Source organism: Mesoplodon mirus (genome assembly GCF_964341445.2).
Source record: "Mesoplodon mirus genome assembly, chromosome: 1".
NCBI lineage: Eukaryota > Metazoa > Chordata > Mammalia > Artiodactyla > Ziphiidae > Mesoplodon > Mesoplodon mirus.
In genome coordinates, this window is record NC_138976.1 from 157454779 (window position 1) to 157472025 (window position 17247).

Sequence of the window (17247 nt, forward strand, 5' to 3'; positions counted from 1 at the left end):
CGATTATTCCTACATCTGATGGATGGCCTTGGGAATCTAATTCTGGTATTGATGGTTTTAACTGATTGTCTCCCCTTGTAGCTGCTTTCTTCATTATTGTGTAAATTTAGATCATGAGCTCATGTTTAGCTAAACAGCTGACGTTGTAAGAGGCTTAGGTGTGAACGCTCGTAAGTTTCAGCAGAGAGTCGGCAAAGATTTATTTGTGTCCCTCCAATGAGTGGCCCGCAAGGACCCCGTTTTCTACAATTGTTGGTCCAATACTCCCTCTACAGGCAGGGGACTCAGACAGGGCTGCTTTGCAGCCCCCGATCTGGGGCAGGGGCAGTGGGTGGCCTGTGACCCAGGCAGGAGCCTCTCCGCGTGTGTCCCATGGACCCATCTGCCTGCGAACTTCGGTCACCTGGCAGGAAGCTACGATGCCCAGACCTATGCTTAGCTGTGCAGCGCGGTGTACCGCGCAGACACGTTCCACACACACTTCAAGTAAGAGGGCGGCCTGAGTGGAAAGGTGAGAGTTTGGGCAGCTGTGCAGACAAAGAAGGCGCCCTTTGGCCTGGGCCTAAAAGCTTGTGACAGTCAACTGGGCCTGCCGGGCTCTGAGGGCCGTGCCCTGGGCCCCATGCTCCCCTGCCCTTTGTTCAGTCACAGCAGAGATGGCCACACCCACTCCCTCAGTGAGGGCAGTGTTCCAACCTCCCTCAGCCCCGCCCCCTCTCCAGAGGTTACCATGGACTACAGAGGCTGCATTCTGAGGTCAGAGCATTCCGAGAGTCCCAAGGACAGACATGATGACCTTAAATGATTTCCTCTTGTGTCAGTGTTGGTAAACTTTAGGAGCTAGGAAATGGTCCACTTGACAGAAATGTTCCAGTTTACTGGCATTTCATATATTCTCTGCTCTAACATTGTCTTGACTCTTTCTGTATATTCTTTACTTATGTTTTTGTATTCCTTAATCAATGTGTGTCTTTTCAATCTTTTCAAAGAAGATTCTTTGGACTTCCTAAGTCACCTGAATTTCATACGTTTTCTGTTGTATTAAGTTCTGCTCATATCTTTATTTATGTTTTTTCTATGTTCTCAGGGTTTATTGTTTTCATCTTCTGATGTCAATTAAAACACTTGGTTATTCATTTTAATAAATCTTTTTACTTATAAAGATTTGAACTTTTGAAGATTCCAGCTTACTTGTACGTGTCTAAGGGTCATTTCCTCTCCATTGTTGCTGGCCTAAGGCTTAGTTCAACATACAGCAATGTATATATTGACCTATTTTCCCCTCGACTTTCTGTGATTCCCTACATCTCACCTTTCTTTGCAGACAAGCCATTTGAAATACCCTTAACTTATTTCACAGCCAATAAGTCTTTGAAATAATGTGTATTTTTTAGAGAAATCTTCTTATATAATTAGGCAGAAAATCTGACCTGCCATAGTTTTCAAAACAGCATAATTTCACTCTTCTCAATGATTAATCTGTTGTATTACACAACCTTGGAGTATTTAGCTTTATCAATGACATGTCCTTGAAAAATGTTTTAGAGATCCTACCAGTCTTCTACAACATCCTTGTGCCTTGTTTCAGTTCCAGTTTTATGTATATTTTCTGCCTTGCATCCGATTATTCCTACATCTGATGGATGGCCTTGGGAATCTAATTCTGGTATTGATGGTTTGGGCTGATTGTCTCCCCTTGTAGCTGCTTTCTTCATTATTGTGTAAATTTAGATCATGAGCTCATGTTTAGCTAAACAGCTGACCTTGTAAGAGGCTTAGGTGAGAACACTCATAAGTTTCAGCAGAGAGTCGGCAAAGATTTATTTGTGTCCCTCCAATGAGTGGCCCGCAAGGACCCCGTTTTCTACAGTGCTGGTCCATTACTCCCTCTAGAGGCAGGGGACTCAGACAGGGCTGCATTGCGGCCCCCGATCTGGGGCAGGGGCAGTGGGCGGCCTGTGACCCGGGCAGGAGCCTCTCCGCGTGTGTCCCATGGACCCATCTGCCTGCGAACTTCGGTCACCTGGCAGGAAGCTACGATGCCCAGACCTATGGTTAGCTGTGCAGCGCGGTGTACTGCGCAGACACGTTCCACACACACTTCAAGTAAGAGGGCGGCCTGAGTGGAAAGGTGAGAGTTTGGGCAGCTGTGCAGACAAAGAAGGCGCCCTTTGGCCTGGGCCTAAAAGCTTGTGACAGTCAACTGGGCCTGCCGGGCTCTGAGGGCCGTGCCCTGGGCCCCCTGCTCCCCTGCCCTTTGTTCAGTCACAGCAGAGATGGCCACACCCACTCCCTCAGTGAGGGAAGTGTTCCAACCTCCCTCAGCCCCGCCCCCTCTCCAGAGGTTACCATGGACTACAGAGGCTGCATTCTGAGGTCAGAGCATTCCGAGAGTCCCAAGGACAGACATGATGACCTTAAATGATTTCCTCTTGTGTCAGTGTTGGTAAACTTTAGGAGCTAGGAAATGGTCCACTTGACAGAAATGTTCCAATTTACTGGCATTTCATATATTCTCTGCTCTAACATTGTCCTGACTCTTTCTGTATATTCTTTACTTATGTTTTTGTATTCCTTAATCAATGTGTGTCTTTTCAATCTTTTCAAAGAAGATTCTTTGGACTTCCTAAGTCACCTGAATTTCATACGTTTTCTGTTGTATTAAGTTCTGCTCATATCTTTATTTATGTTTTTTCTATGTTCTCAGGGTTTATTGTTTTCATCTTCTGATGTCAATTAAAACACTTGGTTATTCATTTTAATAAATCTTTTTACTTATAAAGATTTGAACTTTTGAAGATTCCAGCTTACTTGTACGTGTCTAAGGGTCAGGTCCTCTCCATTGTTGCTGGCCTAAGGCTTAGTTCACCATACAGCAATGTATATATTGACCTATTTTCCCCTCGACTTTCTGTGATTCCCTACATCTCACCTTTCTTTGCAGACAAGCCATTTGAAATACCCTTAACTTATTTCACAGCCAATAAGTCTTTGAAATAATGTGTATTTTTTAGAGAAATCTTCTTATATAATTAGGCAGAAAATCTGACCTGCCATAGTTTTCAAAACAGCATAATTTCACTCTTCTCAATGATTAATCTGTTGTATTACTCAACCTTGGAGTATTTAGCTTTATCAATGACATGTCCTTGAAAAATGTTTTAGAGATCCTACCAGTCTTCTACAACATCCTTGTGCCTTGTTTCAGTTCCAGTTTTATGTATATTTTCTGCCTTGCATCCGATTATTCCTACATCTGATGGATGGCCTTGGGAATCTAATTCTGGTATTGATGGTTTTGGCTGATTGTCTCCCCTTGTAGCTGCTTTCTTCATTATTGTGTAAATTTAGATCATGAGCTCATGTTTAGCTAAACAGCTGACCTTGTAAGAGGCTTAGGTGAGAACACTCATAAGTTTCAGCAGAGAGTCGGCAAAGATTTATTTGTGTCCCTCCAATGAGTGGCCCGCAAGGACCCCGTTTTCTACAAGTGTTGGTCCAATACTCCCTCTAGAGGCAGGGGACTCAGACAGGGCTGCTTTGCGGCCCCCGATCTGGGGCAGGGGCAGTGGGCGGCCTGTGACCCGGGCAGGAGCCTCTCCGCGTGTGTCCCTGGGACACATCTGCCTGCGAACTTCGGTCACCTGGCAGGAAGCTACGATGCCCAGACCTATGCTTATATGTGCAGCACGGTGTACTGCGCGGACATGTTCCACACACACTTCAAGTAAGAGTGCGGCCTGAGTGGAAAGGTGAGAGTTTGGGCAGCTGTGCAGACAACGAAGGCGACAATTGGCCTGGGCCTAAAAGCTTCTGACACTCAACTGGGCCTGCCGGGCTCTGAGGGCCCTGCCCTGGGCCCCCTGCTCCCCTGCCCTTTGTTCAGTCACAGCAGAGTTGGCCACACACACTCCCTGAGTGAGGGCAGTGTTCCAACCTCCCTCAGCCCCGCCCCCTCTCCGCAGGTTACCATGGACTACAGAGGCTGCATTCTGAGGCCAGAGCGTTCCGAGAATGCCAAGGGCAGACATGATGACCTTAAATGATTTCCTCTTGTGTCAGTGTTGGTAAACTTTAGGAGCTAGGAAATGGTCCACTTGACAGAAATGTTCCAATTTACTGGCATTTCATATATTCTCTGCTCTAACATTGTCCTGACTCTTTCTGTATATTCTTTACTTATGTTTTGGTTTTCCTTAATCAAAGTGTGTCTTTTAAATCTTTTCAAAAAGATTCTTTGGACTTACTAAATAACCTGAATTTTATAAGTTTTCTGTTGTATTAAGTTCTGCTCATATCTTTATTTATCTTTTCTCTATGTTCTCAGGGTTTATTGTTTTCATCTTCTGATGTCAATTAAAACACTTGGTTATTCATTTTAATAAATATTTTTACTTATAAAGATTTGAACTTTTGAAGATTCCAGCTTACTTGTACGTGTCTAAGGGTCACGTCCTCTCCATTGTTGCTGGCCTAAGGCTTAGTTCACCATACAGCAATGTATATATTGACCTATTTTCCCCTCGACTTTCTGTGATTCCCTACATCTCACCTTTCTTTGCAGACAAGCCATTTGAAATACCTTTAACTTATTTCACAGCCAATAAGTCTTTGAAATAATGTGTATTTTTTAGAGAAATCTTCTTATATAATTAGGCAGAAAATCTGACCTGCCATAGTTTTCAAAACAGCATAATTTCACTCTTCTCAATGATTAATCTGTTGTATTACACAACCTTGGAGTATTTAGCTTTATCAATGACATGTCCTTGAAAAATGTTTTAGAGATGCTACCAGTCTTCTACAACATCCTTGTGCCTTGTTTCAGTTCCAGTTTTATGTATATTTTCTGCCTTGCACCCGATTATTCCTACATCTGATGGATGGCCTTGGGAATCTAATTCTGGTATTGATGGTTTTGGCTGATTGTCTCCCCTTGTAGCTGCTTTCTTCATTATTGTGTAAATTTAGATCATGAGCTCATGTTTAGCTAAAGAGCTGGCCTTGTAAGAGGCTTAGGTGTGAACGCCCGTAAGTTTCAGCAGAGAGTCGGCAAAGATTTATTTGTGTCCCTCCAATGAGCGGCCCCAAGGACCCCGTTTTCTACAAGTGTTGGTCCAATACTCCCTCTAGAGGCACGGGACTCAGACAGGGCTGATTTGCGGCCCCCGATCTGGGGCAGGGGCAGTAGGCGGCCTGTGACCCGGGCAGGAGCCTCTCCGCGTGTGTCCCAGGGACCCATCTGCCTGCAAACTTCGGTCACCTGGCAGGAAGCTACGATGCCCAGACCTATGCTTATCTGTGCAGCGTGCTGTACTGCGCGGACAGGTTCCACACACACTTCAAGTAAGAGGGCGGCCTGAGTGGAAAGGTGAGAGTTTGGGCAGCTGTGCAGACAAAGAAGGCGCCCTTTGACCTGGGCCTAAAAGCTTGTGACACTCCACTGGTCCTGCCAGGCTCTGAGGGCCCTGCCCTGGGCCCCCTGCTCCCCTGCCCTTTGTTCAGTAACAGCAGAGATGGCCACACCCACTCCCTCAGTGAGGGCAGTGTTCCAACCTCCCTCAGCCCCGCCCCCTCTCCGCAGGTTACCATGGACTACAGTGGCTGCATTCTGAGGCCAGGGCGTTCGGAGAATGCCAAGGGCAGACATGATGACCTTAAATGATTTCCTCTTGTGTCAGTGTTGGTAAACTTTAGGAGCTAGGAAATGGTCCACTTGACAGAAATGTTCAACTTTACTGGCATTTCATATATTCTCTGCTCTAACATTGTCCTGACTCTTTCTGTATATTCTTTACTTATGTTTTGGTTTTCCTTAATCAAAGTGTGTCTTTTAAATCTTTTCAAAGAAGATTCTTTGGACTTACTAAATCACCTGAATTTTATACGTTTTCTGTTGTATTAAGTTCTGCTCATATCTTTATTTATCTTTTTTCTATGTTCTCAGGGTTTATTGTTTTCATCTTCTGATGTCAATTAAAACACTTGGTTATTCATTTTAATAAATCTTTTTACTTATAAAGATTTGAACTTTTGAAGATTCCAGCTTACTTGTACGTGTCTAAGGGTCAGGTCCTCTCCATTGTTGCTGGCCTAAGGCTTAGTTCACCATACAACAATGTATATATTGACCTATTTTCCCCTCGACTTTCTGTGATTCCCTACATCTCACCTTTCTTTGCAGACAAGCCATTTGAAATACCCTTAACTTATTTCACAGCCAATAAGTCTTTGAAATAATGTGTATTTTTTAGAGAAATCTTCTTATATAATTAGGCAGAAAATCTGACCTGCCATAGTTTTCAAAACAGCATAATTTCACTCTTCTCAATGATTAATCTGTTGTATTACACAACCTTGGAGTATTTAGCTTTATCAATGACATGTCCTTGAAAAATGTTTTAGAGATCCTACCAGTCTTTGAAAACATCCTTGTGCCTTGTTTCAGTTCCAGTTTTATGTATACTTTCTGCCTTGCACCCGATTATTCCTACATCTGATGGATGGCCTTGGGAATCTAATTCTGGTATTGATGGTTTTGGCTGATTGTCTCGCCTTCTGGCTACTTTCTTCATTATTGTGTAAATTTAGATCATGAGCTCATGTTTAGCTAAACAGCTGACCTTGTAAGAGGCTTAGGTGTGAACGGTCGTAAGTTTCAGCAGAGAGTCGGCAAAGATTTATTTGTGTCCCTCCAATGAGTGGCCCGCAAGGACCCCGTTTTCTACAAGTGTTGGTCCAATACTCTCTCTAGACACAGGGGACTCAGACCGGGTTGCTCTGCGGCCCCCGATCTGGGGCAGGGGCAGTGGGCCGCCTGTGACCCGGGCTGGAGCCTCTCCGCGTGAGTCCCAGGGACCCATCTGCCTGCGAACCTCGGTCACCTGGCAGGAAGCTACGATGCCCAGACCTATGCTTAGCTGTGCAGCGCGGTGTACTGCGTGGACACGTTCCACACACACTTCAAGTAAGAGGGCGGCCTGAGTGGAAAGGTGAGAGTTTGGGCAGCTGTGCAGACAAAGAAGGCGCCCTTTGGCCTGGGCCTAAAAGCTTGTGACACTCCACTGGTCCTGCCAGGCTCTGAGGGCCCTGCCCTGGGCCCCCTGCTCCCCTGCCCTTTGTTCAGTCACAGCAGAGATGGCCACACCCACTCCCTCAGTGAGGGCAGTGTTCCCACCTCCCTCAATCCCGCCCCCTCTCCGCAGGTTACCATGGACTACAGAGGCTGCATTCTGAGGCCAGGGCGTTCCGAGAATGCCAAGGGCAGACATGATGACCTTAAATGATTTCCTCTTGTGTCAGTGTTGGTAAACTTTAGGAGCTAGGAAATGGTCCACTTGACAGAAATGTTCAAATTTACTGGCATTTCATATATTGTCTGCTCTAACATTGTCCTGACTCTTTCTGTATATTCTTTACTTATGTTTTGGTTTTCCTTAATCAAAGTGTGTCTTTTAAATCTTTTCAAAGAAGATTCTTTGGACTTACTAAATCACCTCAATTTTATACGTTTTCTGTTGTATTAAGTTCTGCTCATATCTTTATTTATCTTTTCTCCATGTTCTCAGGGTTTATTGTTTTCATCTTCTGATGTCAATTAAAACACTTGGTTATTCATTTTAATAAATCTTTTTACTTATAAAGATTTGAACTTTTGAAGATTCCAGCTTACTTGTACGTGTCTAAGGGTCAGGTCCTCTCCATTGTTGCTGGCCTAAGGCTTAGTTCACCATACAGCAATGTATATATTGACCTATTTTCCCCTCGACTTTCTGTGATTCCCTACATCTCACCTTTCTTTGCAGACAAGCCATTTGAAATACCCTTAACTTATTTCACAGCCAATAAGTCTTTGAAATAATGTGTATTTTTTAGAGAAATCTTCTTATATAATTAGGCAGAAAATCTGACCTGCCATAGTTTTCAAAACAGCATAATTTCACTCTTCTCAATGATTAATCTGTTGTATTACACAACCTTGGAGTATTTAGCTTTATCAATGACATGTCCTTGAAAAATGTTTTAGAGATCCTACCAGTCTTTGAAAACATCCTTGTGCCTTGTTTCAGTTCCAGTTTGATGTATATTTTCTGCCTTGCACCCGATTATTCCTACATCTGATGGATGGCCTTGGGAATCTAATTCAGGTATTGATGGTTTTGGCTGATTGTCTCCCCTTGTAGCTGCTTTCTTTAATATTGTGTAAATTTAGAAAATGAGCTCATGTTTAGCTAAACAGCTGACCTTGTAAGAGGCTTAGTTGTGAACGCTCGTAAGTTTCAGGAGAAAGTCGGCAAACATTTATTTGTGTCCCTCCAACGAGTGGCCCGCAAGGACCCCGATTTCTACAAGTGTTGGTCCAATACTCCCTCTAGAGGCAGGGGATTCAGACAGCGCTGCTTTGCGGCCCCCGATCTGCGCAGGGACAGTGGGCGGCCTGTGACCCGGGCAGGAGCCCCTCCGCGTGTGTCCCAGGGACCCATCTGCCTGCGAACTTCGGTCACCTGGCAGGAAGCTACGATGCCCAGACCTATGCTTTGCTGTGCAGTGCGGTGTACTGAATGGACACGTTACACACACACTTCAAGTAAGAGGGCGGCCTGAGTGGAAAGGTGAGAGTTTGGGCAGCTGTGCAGACAAAGAAGGCGCCCTTTGGCCTGGGCCTAAAAGCTTGTGACACTCCACTGGGCCTGCCGTGCTCTGAGGGCCCTGCCCTGGGCCGCCTGCTCCCCTGCCATTTGTTCAGTCACAGCAGAGATGGCCACACCCACTCCCTCAGTGAGGGCAGTGTTCCAACCTCCCTCAGCCCCGCCCCCTCTCCTCAGGTTACCATGGACTACAGAGGCTGCATTCTGAGGCCTGTGTGTTCCGAGAATGCCAAGGGCAGACATGATGACCTTAAATGATTTCCTCTTGTGTCAGTGTTGGTAAACTTTAGGAGCTAGGAAATGGTCCACTTGACAGAAATGTTCCAATTTACTGGCATTTCATATATTCTCTGCTCTAACATTGTCCTGACTCTTTCTGTATATTCTTTACTTATGTTTTGGTTTTCCTTAATCAAACTGTGTCTTTTAAATCTTTTCAAAGAAGATTCTTTGGACTTACTAAATCACCTGAATTTTATACGTTTTCTGTTGTATTAAGTTCTGCTCATATCTTTATTTATCTTTTTTCTATGTTCTCAGGGTTTATTGTTTTCATCTTCTGATGTCAATTAAAACACTTGGTTATTCATTTTAATAAATCTTTTTACTTATAAAGATTTGAACTTTTGAAGATTCCAGCTTACTTGTACGTGTATAAGGGTCAGGTCCTCTCCATTGTTGCTGGCCTATGGCTTAGTTCACCATACAGCAATGCATATATTGACCTATTTTCCCCTCGACTTTCTGTGATTCCCTACATCTCACCTTTCTTGGCAGACAAGCCATTTGAAATACCCTTAACTTATTTCACAGCCAATAAATCTTTGAAATAATGTGTATATTTTAGAGAAAACTTCTTATATAATTAGGCAGAAAATCTGACCTGCCATAGTTTTCAAAACACCATAATTTCACTCTTCTCAATGATTAATCTGTTGTATTACACGACCTTGGAGTATTTAGCTTTATCAATGACATGTCCTTGAAAAATGTTTTAGAGATCCTACCAGTCTTTGAAAACATCCTTGTGCCTTGTTTCAGTTCCAGTTTGATGTATATTTTCTGCCTTGCACCCGATTATTCCTACATCTGATGGATGGCCTTGGGAATCTAATTCTGGTATTGATGGTTTTGGCTGATTGTCTCCCCTTGTTGCTGCTTTCTTCATTACTGTGTAAATTTAGATCATGAGCTCATGTTTAGCTAAACAGCTGACCTTGTAAGAGGCTTAGGTGTGAACGCTCGTAAGTTTCAGCAGAAAGTCGGCGAAGATTTATTTGTGTCCCTCCAATGAGTGGCCCGCAAGGACCCCGTTTTCTACAAGTGTTGGTCCAATACTCCCTCTAGAGGCAGGGGATTCAGACAGGGCCGCTTTGCGGCCCCCAATCTGGGGCAGGGGGTGTGGGCGTCCTGTGACCCGGGCTGGAGCCTCTCCGCGTGTGTCCTAGGTACCCATCTGCCTGCGAACCTCGGTCCACTGGCAGGAAGCTACGATGCCCAGACCTATGCTTAGCTGTGCAGCGCGGTGTACTGCGTGGACTCATTCCACACACACTTCAAGTAAGAGGGCGGCCTGAGTGGAAAGGTGAGAGTTTGGGCAGCTGTGCAGACAAAGAAGGCGCCCTTTGGCCTGGGCCTAAAAGCTTGTGACACTCCACTGGGCCTGGCGGGCTCTGAGGGTCCTGCCCTGCGCCCCCTGCTCCCCTGCCCTTTGTTCAGTCACAGCAGAGATGGCCACATACACTCCCTCAGTGAGGGCAGTGTTCCCACCTCCCTCATCCCCGCACCCTCTCCGCAGGTTACCATGGACTACAGAGGCTGCATTCTGAGGCCAGGGCGTTCCAAGAATGCCAAGGGCAGACATGATGACCTTAAATGATTTCCTCTTGTGTCAGTGTTGTTAAACTTTAGGAGCTAGGAAATGGTCCACTTTACAGAAATGTTCAAATTTACTGGCATTTCATATATTCTCTGGTCTAACATTGTCCTGACTCTTTCTGTATATTCTTTACTTATGTTTTGCTTTTCCTTAATCAAAGTGTGTCTTTTAAATCTTTTCAAAGAAGATTCTTTGGACTTACTAAATCACCTGAATTTTATACGTTTTCTGTTGTATTAAGTTCTGCTCATATCTTTATTTATCTTTTTTCTATGTTCTCAGGGTTTATTGTTTTCATCTTCTGATGTCAATTAAAACACTTGGTTATTCATTTTAATAAATCTTTTTACTTATAAAGATTTGAACTTTTGAAGATTCCAGCTTACTTGTACGTGTCTAAGGGTCAGGTCCTCTCCATTGTTGCTGGCCTAAGGCTTAGTTCACCATACAGCAATGTATATATTGACCTATTTTCCCCTCGACTTTCTGTGATTCCCTACATCTCACGTTTCTTTGCAGACAAGCCATTTGAAATACCCTTAACTTATTTCACAGCCAAGAAGTCATTGAAATAATGTGTATTTTTTAGAGAAATCTTCTTATAGAATTAGGCAGAAAATCTGACCTGCCATAGTTTTCAAAACAGCATAATTTTACTCTTCTCAATGATTAATGTGTTGTATTACACAACCTTGGAGTATTTAGCTTTATCAATGACATGTCCTTTAAAAATGTTTTAGAGATCCTACCAGTCTTTGAAAACATCCTTGTGCCTTGTTTCAGTTCCAGTTTTATGTATATTTTCTGCCTTGCACCCGATTATTCCTACATCTGATGGATGGCCTTGGGAATCAAATTCTGGTATTGATGGTTTTCGCTGATTGTCTCCCCTTGTAGCTGCTTTCTTCATTATTGTGTAAATTTAGATCATGAGCTCATGTTAGCTAAACAGCTGACCTTGTAAGAGGCTTAGGTGTGAACGCTCGTAAGTTTCAGCAGAAAGTCGGCAAAGATTTATTTGTGTCACTCCAATGAGTGGCCCGCAAGGACCCCGTTTTCTACAAGTGTTGGTCCAATACTCCCTCTAGAGGCAGGGGACTCAGACAGGGCTGGTTTGCGGTCCCCGATCTGGGGCAGGGGCAGTGGGCGGCCTGTGACCCGGGCTGGAGCCTCTCCGCGTGTGTCCCAGGGACCCATTTGCCTGCAAACCTAGGTCACCTGGCAGGAAGCTACGATGCCCAGACCTATGCTTAGCTGTGCAGCGCGGTGTACTGCGCGGACACGTTCCACACACACTTCAAGTAAGAGGGCGGCCTGAGTGGAAAGGTGAGAGTTTGGGCAGCTGTGCAGACAAAGAAGGCGCCCTTTGGCCTGGGCCTAAAAGCTTGTGACACTCCACTGGGCCTGCCGGGCTCTGAGGGTCCTGCCCTGGGCCCCCTGCTCCCCTGCCCTTTGTTCAGTCACAGCAGAGATGGCCACACCCACTCCCTCAGTGAGGGCAGTGTTCCCACCTCCCTCAGCCCCGCCCCCTCTCCGCAGGTTACCATGGACAACAGAGACTGCATCCTGAGGCCAGGGCGTTCCAAGAATGCCAAGGGCAGACATGATGACCTTAAATGATTTCCTCTTGTGTCAGTGTTGGTAAACTTTAGGAGCTAGGAAATGGTCCACTTGACAGAAATGTTCAACTTTACTGGCATTTCATATATTCTCTGCTCTAACATTGTCCTGACTCTTTCTGTATATTCTTTACTTATGTTTTGGTTTTCCTTAATCAAAGTGTGTCTTTTAAATCTTTTCAAAGAAGATTCTTTGGACTTACTAAATCACCTGAATTTTATACGTTTTCTGTTGTATTAAGTTCTGCTCATATCTTTATTTATCTTTTTTCTATGTTCTCAGGGTTTATTGTTTTCATCTTCTGATGTCAATTAAAACACTTGGTTATTCATTTTAATAAATCTTTTTACTTATAAAGATTTAAACTTTTGAAGATTCCAGCTTACTTGTACGTGTCTAAGGGTCAGGTCTTCTCCATTGTTGCTGGCCTAAGGCTTAGTTCACCATACAGCAATGTATATATTGACCTATTTTCCCCTCGACTTTCTGTGATTCCCTACATCTCACCTTTCTTTGCAGACAAGCCATTTGAAATACCCTTAACTTATTTCACAGCCAATAAGTCTTTGAAATAATGTGTATTTTTTAGAGAAATCTTCTTCTATAATTAGGCAGAAAATCTGACCTGCCATAGTTTTCAAAACAGCATAATTTCACTCTTCTCAATGATTAATCTGTTGTATTACACAACCTTGGAGTATTTAGCTTTATCAATGACATGTCCTTGAAAAATGTTTTAGAGATCCTACCAGTCTTTGAAAACATCCTTGTGCCTTTTTTCAGTTCCAGTTTTATGTATATTTTCTGCCTTGCACCCGATTATTCCTACATCTGATGGATGGCCTTGGGAATCTAATTCTGGTATTGATGGTTTTGGCTGATTGTCTCCCCTTGTAGCTGCTTTCTTCAATATTGTGAAAATTTAGATCATGAGCTCATGTTTAGCTAAACAGCTGACCTTGTAAGAGGCTTAGGTGTGAACTCTCATAAGTTTCAGCAGAGAGTCGGCAAAGATTTATTTGTGTCCCTCCAATGAGTGGCCCGTAAGGACCCCGTTTTCTACAAGTGTAGGTCCAATACTCCCTCTAGAGGCAGGGGACTCAGACAGGGCCGCTTTGCGGCCCCCGATCTGGGGCAGGGGCAGTGGGCGGCCTGTGACCCGGGCTGGAGCCTCTTCGCGTGTGTCCCAGGGACCCATCTGCCTGCGAACCTCGGTCAACTGGCAGGAATCTACGATGCCCAGACATATGCTTAGCTGTGCAGCGTGGTGTACTGCGCTGACACGTTCCACACACACTTCAAGTACGAGGGCGGCCTGAGTGGAAAGGTGAGAGTTTGGGCAGCTGTGCAGACAAAGAAGGCGCCCTTTGGCCTGGGCCTAAAAGCTTGTGACACTCCACTGGGCCTGCCGTGCTCTGAGGGCCCTGCCCTGGGCCCCCTGCTCCCCTGCCCTTTGTTCAGTCACAGCAGAGATGGCCACACCCACTCCCTCAGTGAGGGCAGTGTTCCCACCTCCCTCAATCCCGCCCCCTCTCCGCAGGTTACCATGGACTACAGAGGCTGCATTCTGAGGCCAGGGCGTTCCGAGAATGCCAAGGGCAGACATGATGACCTTAAATGATTTCCTCTGGTGTCAGTGTTGGTAAACTTTAGGAGCTAGGAAATGGTCCACTTGACAGAAATGTTCAAATTTACTGGCATTTCATATATTCTCTGCTCTAACATTGTCCTGACTCTTTCTGTATATTCTTTACTTATGTTTTGGTTTTCCTTAAACAAGGTGTGTCTTTTTATTCTTTTCAAAGAAGATTCTTTGGACTTACTAAATCACCTGAATTTTATACGTTTTCTGTTGTATTAAGTTCTGCTCATATCTTTATTTATCTTTTCTCTATGTTCTCAGGGTTTATTGTTTTCATCTTCTGATGTCAATTAAAACACTTGGTTATTGATTTTAATAAATCTTTTTACTTATAAAGATTTGAACTTTTGAAGATTCCAGCTTACTTGTACGTGTCTAAGGGTCAGGTCCTCTCCATTGTTGCTGGCCTAAGGCTTAGTTCACCATACAGCAATGTATATATTGACCTATTTTCCCCTCGACTTTCTGTGATTCCCTACATCTCACCTTTCTTTGCAGACAAGCCATTTGAAATACCCTTAACTTATTTCACAGCCAATAAGTCTTTGAAATAATGTGTATTTTTTAGAGAAATCTTCTTATATAATTAGGCAGAAAATCTGACCTCCCATAGTTTTCAAAACAGCATAATTTCACTCTTCTCAATGATTAATCTGTTGTATTACACAACCTTGGAGTATTTAGCTTTATCAATGACATGTCCTTGAAAAATGTTTTAGAGAACCTACCAGTCTTTGAAAACATCCTTGTGCCTTGTTTCAGTTCCAGTTTTATGTATATTTTCTGCCTTGCACCCGATTATTCCTACATCTGATGGATGGCCTTGGGAATCTAATTCTGGTATTGATGGTTTTGGCTGATTGTCTCCCCTTGTAACTGCTTTCTTCATTACTGTGTAAATTTAGATCATGAGCTCATGTTTAGCTAAACAGCTGACCTTGTAAGAGGCTTAGGTGTGAACGCTCGTAAGTTTCAGCAGAGAGTCGGCAAAGATTTATTTGTGTCCCTCCAATGAGTGGCCCGCAAGGACCCCGTTTTCTACAGTGTTGGTCCAATACTCCCTCTAGAGGCAGCGGAATCAGACAGGGCTGCTTTGCGGCCCCAGATCTGGGGCAGGGGCAGTGGGCGGCCTGTCACCCGGCAGGAGCTTCTCCGCGTGTGTCCCAGAGACCCATCTGCCTGCGAACTTCGGTCACCTGGCAGGAAGCTACGATGCCCAGACCTATGCTTACCTGTGCAGCGCGGTGTACTGCGCGGACATGTTCCACACACACTTTAAGTAAGAGGGCGGCCTGAGTGGAAAGGTGAGAGTATGGGCAGCTGTGCAGACAAAGAAGGCGCCCTTTGGCCTGGGCCTAAAAGCTTGTGGCAATCCACTGGGCCTGTCGGGCTCTGAGGGCCCTGCCCTTGGCCCCCTGCTCCCCTGCCCTTTGTTCAGTCACAGCAGAGATGGCCACACCCACTCCCTCAGTGAGGGTAGTGTTCCCACCTCCCTCAATCCCGCCCCCTCTCCGCAGGTTACCATGGACTACAGAGGCTGCATTCTGAGGCCAGGGCGTTCCGAGAATGCCAAGGGCAGACATGATGACCTTAAATGATTTCCTCTTGTGTCAGTGTTGGTAAACTTTAGGAGCTAGGAAATGGTCCACTTGACAGAAATGTTCCAATTTACTGGCATTTCATATATTCTCTGCTCTAACATTGTCCTGACTCTTTCTGTATATTCTTTACTTATGTTTTTGTATTCCTTAATCAATGTGTGTCTTTTCAATCTTTTCAAAGAAGATTCTTTGGACTTACTAAATCACCTGAATTTCATACGTTTTCTGTTGTATTAAGTTCTGCTCATATCTTTATTTATCTTTTTTCTATGTTCTCAGGGTTTATTGTTTTCATCTTCTGATGTCAATTAAAACACTTGGTTATTCATTTTAATAAATCTTTTTACTTATAAAGATTTGAACTTTTGAAGATTCCAGCTTACTTGTACGTGTCTAAGGGTCAGGTCCTCTCCATTGTTGCTGGCCTAAGGCTTAGTTCACCATACAGCAATGTATATATTGACCTATTTTCCCCTCGACTTTCTGTGATTCCCTACATCGCACCTTTCTTTGCAGACAAGCCATTTGAAATACCCTTAACTTATTTCACAGCCAATAAGTCTTTGAAATAATGTGTATTTTTTAGAGAAATCTTCTTATATAATTAGGCAGAAAATCTGACCTGCCATAGTTTTCAAAACAGCATAATTTCACTCTTCTCAATGATTAATCTGTTGTATTACACAACCTTGGAGTATTTAGCTTTATCAATGACATGTCCTTGAAAAATGTTTTAGAGATCCTACCAGTCTTTGAAAACATCCTTGTGCCTTGTTTCAGTTCCAGTTTTATGTATATTTTCTGCCTTGCACCCGATTATTCCTACATCTGATGGATGGCCTTGGGAATCTAATTCTGGTATTGATTGTTTTCGCTGATTGTCTCCCCTTGTAGCTGCTTTCTTCATTATTGTGTAAATTTAGATCATGAGCTCATGTTTAGCTAAAGGGCTGGCCTTGTAAGAGGCTTAGGTGTGAACGGTCGTAAGTTACAGCAGAGAGTCGGCAAAGATTTATTTGTGTCCCTCCAATGAGCGGCCCCAAGGACCCCGTTTTCTACAAGTGTTGGTCCAATACTCCCTCTACAGGCACGGGACTCAGACAGGGCTGCTTTGCGGCCCCCGATCTGGGGCAGGGGCAGTAGGCGGCCTGTGACCCGGGCAGGAGCCTCTCCGCGTGTGTCCCAGGGACGCATCTGCCTGCAAACTTCGGTCACCTGGCAGGAAGCTACGATGCCCAGACCTATGCTTAGCTGTGCAGCGTGCTGTACTGCGCGGACAGGTTCCACACACACTTCAAGTAAGAGGGCGGCCTGAGTGGAAAGGTGAGAGTTTGGGCAGCTGTGCAGACAAAGAAGGCGCCCTTTGACCTGGGCATAAAAGCTTGTGACACTCCACTGGGCCTGCCAGGGTCTGAGGGCCCTGCCCTGGGCCCTCTGCTCCCCTGCCCTTTGTTCAGTCACAGCAGAGATGGCCACACCCACTCCCTCAGTGAGGGCAGTGTTCCAACCTCCCTCAGCCCCGCCCCCTCTCCGCATGTTACCATGGACTACAGTGGCTGCATTCTGAGGCCAGGGCGTTCCGAGAATGCCAAGGGCAGACATGATGACCTTAAATGATTTCCTCTTGTGTCAGTGTTGGTAAACTTTAGGAGCTAGGAAATGGTCCACTTGACAGAAATGTTCAAATTTACTGGCATTTCATATATTCTCTGCTCTAACATTGTCCTGACTCTTTCTGTATATTCTTTACTTATGTTTTGGTTTTCCTTAATCAAAGTGTGTCTTTTAAATCTTTTCAAAGAAGATTCTTTGGACTTACTAAATCACCTGAATTTTATACGTTTTCTGTTGTATTAA